We start from the raw sequence: 6,854 nt of genomic DNA on the forward strand, positions 1-6,854 counted from the left end.
CAGTCTGCTGCGTCATCACTACAATCACTAAGATCTTTTCCATAGTGAATACTGAAGTACAGTATTCATTAAGTACCTCTGCTATTTCCTCCGGTTCCATACATACTTTCCCACTGTCACACTTGATAGGTTCTATTCTTTCATGTCTTATCCTCATACTCGTAGAATGCCTTGGGGTTTTCCTTAATTCTGCCCACCAAGGCCTTCTCATGGCCCCTTCTGGCTCTCCTAATTTCCTTCTTAACTTCCTTCCTGTTAGCCTTATAATCTTCTAGATCTCTAACATTATCTAGCTCTCTGAACATTTTTTAAGCTTTTCTTTTCTTCTTGACTAGATTTATTATGGCCTTTGTACCCCACAGTTCCTGTACCCTACCATAATATCCCTGTCTCATTGGAACGTACTTATACAAAATTTTACACAAATATCCACTGAATATTTGCCACATTTCTTCTGTACTTTTCCCTGAGACATCTGTTTCCAATTTAAGCCTCCAATTTCCTGCCTAATAGCCTCATAATTCTCCTTACTCCAATTAAACACTTTTCTAACTTGTCTGTTCCTATCTCTCTCCAATGCTAATGTAAAGGAGATAGAATTATGATCACTATCTCCCACTGAGAGATCTGACACCAGACCAGGTTCTTTTCCCAATCCCAAATCAAGTACACCCTCTCCTCTTGTAAGCTTATCTACATACTGTGTCAAGAAACCTTCCTAAACACACTTAGCAAACCCTTCGCTCTAGGGAGATGCCAATTGATATTTGGGAAATTAAAATCTCCCATCACAACAACTCTGTTATTATTACACCTTTTCAGGATCTGTTTCCCTATCTGCTCCTTAATATCCCTATTATTATTAGGTGGTCTATAAAAAACACAGTAAAGTTACTGACTCCTTCCTGTTCCTAACCTCCACCCACAGAGACTCCGTAGACAATCCCTCCATGGCATCCACCTTTTCTGCAGCCGTGACACTATCTCTGATCAACAATGCCATGCCCCCACCTTTTTGTCTCCCTCCCCGTCCTTTGTTTTTTTTCTTCTTTTTTTTATTAAACTTTTTTAATTGAGTTTTCAAATAATTACAGAAATAAAAGAAAATATATGAGAAAAAAATATATATATACCCTACCCCCCCTCCCCTTAACCCCTCCCCCCTAACATCCCTATATAAAAAAGAACAAAAGAAAGGAAAAAGAAAGAAAGAAAGAAAGAAAGAAAGAAAGAAAGAAAGAAAGAAAGAAAGAAAGAAAGAAAGAAAGAAAGAAAGAAAGAAAGAAAGAAAGAAAGAAAGAAAGAAAGAAAGAAAGAAAGAGTGCCTGGATATCGGAAGACCTCCCTGTCCTTTCTGAAACATCTAAAACCCGGCACTTGAAGTAACCAGTCCTGTCCCTGAGCCATCCAAGTCTCTGCAATGGCCACCACATCATTTCTCCAAGTACTGATCCATGTTCTAAGCTCATCTGCTTTGTTCACAACAGTCCTTGCATTAAAATAGACACACCTCAAGCCTTTGGTCTGAACGCGTCCCTTCTCTATCACGTGCCTATACTCTCTCTCACACTGTCTAAAAGCTTTCTCTATTTGTGAGCCAACCTCTTCTTCCCCAGTCTCTTCAGTCCAGTTCCCACCCCGCAAAAATTCCAGTTTAAATTATACTGTAAAGAGATGTGCTGAGCATGTGACCCTTCCAAAATAAACTTTCTTCATAATCTATATACAATAAATACAATTGGTACACTCATTAAAACATCAATCCAATAAAATAGCTTGAAGTTTCTTCTATAACCAATGCACCAGTGAAGCATTTGAGAGGCTGTAACAGATCCCAAACTTTCCCACAGATAAGGGGTGAAATTTAGACCATCTGAGTAATTCCCTCGAGCTGGCTGCTCTGAACTACTGAAGAGTGGCGGGAATAAACAGACACAATATTCTTTCATTGTGCATTTGATGGACCCGAGGTGAGATTTATTTTATTTTAAGCATAAACCTTATTCATGAAAAGCATACAGGAAATACACACAATCAGGAATCATTTTTCTCTACATTTATTATGCCATCAAATCAATACTTTCTATTTACAATGCATTGAATGGCACTCATATTTTCTCTTTGAGCAGCACACCAATGAAGTGCTTGAGAGGCTGTTACACAGGATCCAGATCCACATTGTGAAATCACAGCGGGGCAGTAGACTTCCCTATGAAATCTTTGCAGTGGCTGCCCCTAGGTTGAGCGTATCCCTCAGCATATACTCCTGCGCCCTGGAAAGTGTCAGGCGGCAGTGTTTGGAAACGGGCGTCTCATTGCACAGTAAGGGAAGCAAGTTCCGGCCAGACCACAAAGCATTTTTCACTGAGTTGATGATCTTCCAGCAGCACTTGATGTTTGCCACAGCATGCGTTCCTGGAACAGCCCGAGCAGCCTTTTGTAGCTGCGCCGAGCAGTCCTCGGTAAGGAGCTTTGCATCCTTTCCCACACCTTCTCGGCAAAGGCACAGTGGATGATTGACTTCTCCACACCATTGACATCTTAGGAGCAGTGCACATTGGGAGAGAGTCTCCAACCCTACTGAAAGAATCAGATGGAGATTGTCCCTCTCATAACCAGTCAAGTTGAATTTATTGTTCATGTGCACAGGTACACTGAGGTACACATATAATGGAAAAACTTGCATCACGGGCACATAGATTCTGACAATACGCAGAACATAAGTTATCCGTAAGTTACACTAGATGGCAAAAAATGTGCAAAACAAGACAGCAGGGCAAAAATGCAATTGGAAACAAGTCTATGATGGAGCAAGTGGAGATCCACAGTGTCCCATTGTTGAGATAGAATTAGAACCTGATGGTTGTTGAAAAGTAACTGCCCCTGAGCCAGGTGGTGTGTGCCTTCAGACCGCTGTGTCTCCTGCCCGATGACAGCAACCAGAAAAGCAAGAGACAAGCAAGGGCTTGGTGCTTGTTGACAAGTTCTGCCAAACGTCTTTGATAATCAATAGTACCATGCAAAATTCTTAGGCACCCTAGATCTTTTATATGGTTTCAGATGGTACGACCTCAACATCACTGAGGCTGACTGGGATTACCTGGAAGGCAGAAGCAAGCAAGACAGCCAAAGTCTTGTTACGGATTCAGCAATAGTAAATATATAAGTAAAGCAGTGTTTTTTTAATAACAAACAAAACATTTACTAAACACTGAAAAACACACCCCAAAAGTAAACAAAAGATTAACACAACCGGAAATCAGCTGCTGTGCGGCAGCTTGAGCAGATCTTAAAAGGATAAAGCACAAAACAGTTCTTAAAGCCATGCTGTGAGAACAGTTCTTCAAAGTCATACTGCGAAAGTTCAAGATGCTTACAGTCCATTAAAGGAGAGACTTCTTTAGACAAGTTAAATTGTCTTTCACATTGTGTTGTTGCGGTTCCCAGTCAAACTATACTTTTCCCAGAGAATTTACGAAGATGAAAATGAAATGGCTTAAAAGCACTGACCTTTCCTTGGCAAAACTGTACCCAACCCTTTCTTCTCTTATCGCAGGGGCTAACACGGGCACAGCCAATGAATTCCTTCCGAATGAAGATCAAACAAGGCCGAACCTGGTTCACCGTCGAAATCAACTTTCCTCAATCTTTTAGCTCCCAAACTCCGATCTTCACTCTCCACTGATTTTCAACTGGCAATATTATAAAGAAACTGCCGGCAATGACCTTTTAAACTTTAGGCATTAAATAAAACTCCACCTTTCAATGGAACTGCATCATAATATTGGACCACGCAGTAGCATGGAGTCAAAATGGCAAATCCAGCCACGAACTGCCCCTCCTCACAGGGAGAGGTCCTCCTTTCATACCCTGTAAAAAAAAACTGTCACATGACCTCTACTGGCAGGAAAATGACATCATTCCACCAACACAAGACCACTACCTTAAGTCTAGTATAGCTTCAACACCACTGTCACGTGACAAGTACAAGATACCCATGGGTACGTTCAGTCTACAGAAGAACTTTGGCAAGTTCTCCATGAATCGTGGATCAACCTTACAGCTGATCTTCTTATAAAGCTGCAAGGCAGAGTACTTAAGAGAATTGAAGCAGTTTTAAAGGCAAAGGGCAGTCATATCAAATATTGATTTGGTGTAGTTTTTTTACTGTTTACTGCTGTTCATAGTTTTTTTGATATTTAGAAACTTTTCATTTCATTATTTTTGAAAGCATATTCGCTTTACAGAAGTTGTTAAATGTGCCTCAGACCTTTGCACGGTACTGTACTTCAAAAGTATCCCACTAGGTAATGTGCCTGTGTAGTGTTCCATGCTGATCACTGCCTGATGGACTTGTTCAAGTTGTTCCTCTGCAGAAAGTTTCCGACGAAGGATAGCCAGTGTGGCAGGGTCCAAATGTACGGAAGATTGCTGGGTAGGAGGTCATGTCCATTCTCCACAATACCAGGGACAAGTGCAGACCCAGCACATAGTGACACTTTGTGCTTGTGCATCTTCAATTCTATACATATATAGCTTGATAAAACCGCTCGCAGCGGTGGACATCAGGATAAGGGTACTTGGTATGTTTTTACAGTAGAGTGTTTGGATGTGCCATGCCTTGGATAATGAATGAAAGTAGAAAATGGCTCTGAGGACTCCCTTGGTGCAAGAATGGGGCATGGGCCACCATGGTGCCACATACAGCAACACTGAGAAGATCATAGACCTGATGACCTGTTTCGTGCCTGTTGTCAACAGAACTGCAGCTCCCTCAGCCCCAATTCTTGTTTTACCTCAAGCCAATTCTTCTCACTTAACCCAGCTCCTCTGAAGTAGATACCCAATGTCTTTAAGCAGTAAGATTTTATGGGTTGGGCCATTTGCCAAAGAATATGGCCTCATTTTTCCTGCAGTTGACTCTGGGCCCTGAGGGCAACTCAAACTGTTTGTAAATGCAAATTAAATCTGTTGACAGACAATATTACTGGGCAAATGATGCCTGTGTATAGGGAGGCCTTGCTCTGAGTACCCCCACTCAGATACTATCACCCTTCTAATGCCCGTAATCCTGATGGAAATAACAAAACATTCTATACTGCACAACACACAAACAGGACAAAGAACAATGGGCAACCTTGGCCCGACTCGAGCTTTGATGGGAAGTTTACTGTTCCTTATCGATTAATTTGGACAGCACCAATGATGCCTGTGTGGTTGGAAGAAACATAAGGGTTTTGACCAGCTCCTGCAGGAAGGTGAAGCTCTATATCACACTTTCCAAAACAGTTGTCTTATCTGCTGTATTGAAATAAAGTTTTAGAGATAAAATAGCCTGGACTTCTATTTACTCTTTGCTTCACACGGATTAAGTTTTGAACAAAAATCAAAATTCACCTGGAGCCTAAGGCCACTACAGATGCTGTTACCACTGATCCATTGGATCTGTTCAATAACATCACAGGCACAAACTGAAATGGAGAGGTCAGACTGTAACAGTGCTTAGAAGTGATTTTAAAGTAGCTTCACTGTGCCAAGTAAACTCTAGAACATTTGGCATCCATATAATCTTTCAAATGTGAGAAAATTAAGAGTGTGCAGTACCTCAAAGTGTCAGATTTTATGGCGGAATATGAAAGCATCTGGATAGATCAGTTGATTTACTGCTCCTTGCTTTCTCAGGATCGGCAGCCCGAGTGTAACCAGGAGACTGCACAGTGGGAAAGCTTGTCAGCAAAATTAGATGCACTGCAATTTGCAGAGCAGGTACAGTCTCTGCCTCACCTTGCTGAGGAGGAGAGATGATTAGAAAACAAGTCAACTTAGAAAATATATTTTTCAATGATGCAGAGCGGCATTGGTGCGATAATCATTGCTGCTCCATCAGCAGTGTCCCCATGACATTAACAGAAGAGGTTTGCCCTTTGGCCTGCATGCTCCTTTTACTCTTCCTTATTTATGTTGTTTTCAGCACTGATCCCTCAAGGACAATGATAATTATTGTTGCATCCTTTCAGCGCAACTATATTTTGCAATGTTTCAGTTATCGGAGCTGTGGTTAGAGATAGAAAAAGACGTTTAAGTGCCTTTGGGGAAAACTCAGTTAATCATGTTTATAAAAAAGTACAGCAAGCATTCATAAAATTAAAATTCTTACATCTGGACCTGGTGCACTGAGCTGATCATTTCATTCAGTTGCCATCAGAAGTGATATCTATCGGTAGGGCATAAAGATACATCTAATTTCCCAGTTACTTACACATCTAAGACAGTTTGATTAAAGGACCATGAATGAGCAGGCAAGAGACAACTAACCAGTCAGGACAACATGCACAAAATGCTGGAGAAACTCAGCAGGCCAGGCAGCATCTTGGAAAAGAGTATAGTCGACATATTGGGCCGAGACGCTTCAGTAGCGTCGACTGCATTCTTTTCCCAGAAGCCGCCTGGCCTGCTGAGTTCCTCCAGCATTCTGTGTGTGTTGCTCGGATCTCCACCATCTGCATATTTTCTCTTGCTTGTAAGCAGTTGTCTTCTCCAATCGATGATCTTGTACTGTTAAGCAACTGCAAATCAACCAAATAGATCACTGGAATAAATTTGTTTGTTTGTTCCAAACACCTGTTATCGCTCAGCAAGCCAGGCAATATCTATGGAGGGAAATGAACAGTTGATGCTTCAGTCCAAGACCCTTCAAAAAGGGGGCATTTTAAAATTTCGAATGTGCTGCCCAGAAGGACAGTTGAAATAGAAACAAAGGTAGCTTTTGAATGGAATTGAATTAGCTCGAAGGTGAATCTTACAAGGGAAGGGTTTGGTGGATCTCACAGGATTGCTCAATGCATGTTGACAAG

Source organism: Hypanus sabinus, chromosome 13, assembly GCF_030144855.1.
Source record: "Hypanus sabinus isolate sHypSab1 chromosome 13, sHypSab1.hap1, whole genome shotgun sequence".
NCBI classification, from domain to species: domain Eukaryota; kingdom Metazoa; phylum Chordata; class Chondrichthyes; order Myliobatiformes; family Dasyatidae; genus Hypanus; species Hypanus sabinus.